Source organism: Salvelinus sp. IW2-2015, unplaced genomic scaffold (genome assembly GCF_002910315.2).
Source record: "Salvelinus sp. IW2-2015 unplaced genomic scaffold, ASM291031v2 Un_scaffold4897, whole genome shotgun sequence".
Taxonomy (NCBI): Eukaryota; Metazoa; Chordata; class Actinopteri; order Salmoniformes; family Salmonidae; genus Salvelinus; species Salvelinus sp. IW2-2015.
Window position 1 is genome coordinate 4461 of NW_019946166.1, and position 2436 is coordinate 6896.

A 2436-nucleotide genomic window follows, 5' to 3' on the forward strand; every position below is an offset into this window, starting at 1 on the left:
TTGTGATTCTACTAACTTGTTGAATTCATTTGCAATTTGTCTTTGTTTTGTTTTAGATTATGTTTTTTCTAATAGAAACTGAATGGTGAATAATGTCCTGTCATTTTGGAGTCACTTCACTTGTATTGTCAGTAAGAATAGAAGATGTTTCTGAACACTTCTACATTCATGTGTATGCTACCATGATTATGAATAATCAGGAATGAATCGTGAATAATGACGAATGAGAAAGTTACAGAGGAACAAAGATCATACCCCCTCTGTTATTGGTAATGGTGAGAGGTTAGCATGTTTTGTTGTATCCTCTGTTATTGGTAATGGTGAGAGGTTAGCATGTTTTGTTGTAAGTCTTTATGGTAATGGTGAGAAGTTAGCATGTTTTGTTGTATCCTCTGTTATTGGTAATGGTGAGAGGTTAGCATGTTTTGTTGTAGCCTCTGTTATTGGTAATGGAGAGAGGTTAGCATGTTTTGTTGTAGCCTCTGTTATTGGTAATGGAGAGAGGTTAGCATGTTTTGTTGTAGCCTCTGTAACTTTCTCATTTATTATTGTTCATGATTCATTCATGATTTTTCTTAGTCATGGCATCATCAGGATTAATTTAGTAGTGTTTAGAAACGTGTTATCTACTCACTTAGACAGTAGATTAATCATGTACCATTCAGTTACCACTGGGCAAAAAATAACCCAAAACACAACCAAAACCAACTGTGAAAGCAACTAATGAGTTTAAGACCAAATCCTAATCTTTTGACTACTTTAATACACTAAGTGAATTTGTCAGAATACTTATGACTTCTTCAAATATGTGGACTAGATACATAAAATGCTTGTGTTTTTACTAAAAGGTGAAACAAAATGAGGTGACATTATATACTGTCACCTCATATGAAACATTTGATCTCAAGTCTAAAATGTTGGAGTATAGAGCCACATTTAAAATTTTAGATTCACTGTCAAAATAGATATGGTGTGGACTGTATACTCAATACAATCTAAATCTGATACCTCACTGTCTGTCTTTTGACTGATATTGCTTTTTAAACTGGTCTGGTCAGTCTACTCAAATATTTGTACTGGACATGTTTCTGTCTACAAGCAGAACTTCGATCACTTGTCATTGTTAGTAATGATACATCCATTTATTAATACAGTTGAAGTCAGAAGTTTACATACACTTAGGTTGGAGTCACTAAAACTCATTTTTCAACCCTACACAAATTTCTTGTTAACTAACTATAGTTTTGCCAAGTCGGTTAGGAACTCTACTTTGTGCATGACACAATTCATTTTTCCAACAATTGTTTACAGACAGATTATTTCACTTATAATTCACTGTATCACAATTCCAGTGGGTCAGAAGTTTACATACACTAAGTTGACTGTGGCTTTAAACAGCTTGGAAAAATCCAGAAAATGATGTCATGGCTTTAGAAGCTTCTGATAGACTAATTGACATCATTTGAGTCAATTGGAGGTGTACCTGTGGATATATTTCAAGGCCTACCTTCAAACGCAGTGCCTCTTTGCTTGACATCATGGGAAAATCAAAAGAAATCAGCCAAGACCTCAGAAAAAAAATTGTAGACCTCCACAAGTCTGGTACATCCTTGGGAGTACTTTCCAAATGCCTTAAGGTACCACGTTCATCTGTACAAGCAATAGTATAAACAGCACGCAGCCTTCATACCTGTCACGACTTCCGCTGCTCCTCTCCTCGTTCGGCGATCGACGTCACCGGCTTTCTAACCATCGTCGCTCCATTTTTCATATGTCCATTGTCTTGTTCCATACACACCTGGTTTTCATTTCCCCAATCAATCTACTTGTATTTTACCCTCTGTTTCCCGGCATGTATTTGTGTGTAATTGCTTCATGTTATTGTGGTGTTTTATTACACGCTTTACTTTTGTTATGTTCCGTGTTTTGAGCGTGTTTGATTTATGTTGTGCTCTCGTTTTTGGAACGAAAATAAAATTGCGCCTGTTAACATTACTCTGCTCTCCTGCACCTGACTTCGCCTCTGACAATACCGCTCAGGAAGGAGATGCGTTCTGTCTCCTAGAGGTGAAAGTACTTTGGTGCGAAAAGCGCATATCAATCCCAGAACAACTACAAAGGACCTTGTGAAGATTATGGAGGAAACAAGTACAAAAGTATGTATATCCATGGTAAAACGAGTCCTATATCAACATTACCTGAAAGGCCGCTCAACAAGGAAGAAGCCACAGCTCCAAAACCGCTATAAAAAATCCAGACACGGTTTGCAACTGCACATGGGGACAAAGATCATACTTTTTGGAGAAATGTCCTCTGGTCTGATGATACAAAAATAGAACTGTTTGGCCATAATGACCATCGTTATGTTTGGAGGAAAAAGGGGGAGGCTTGCAATCCGAAGAACACCATCCCAACCGTAAAGCACGGGGGTGGCAG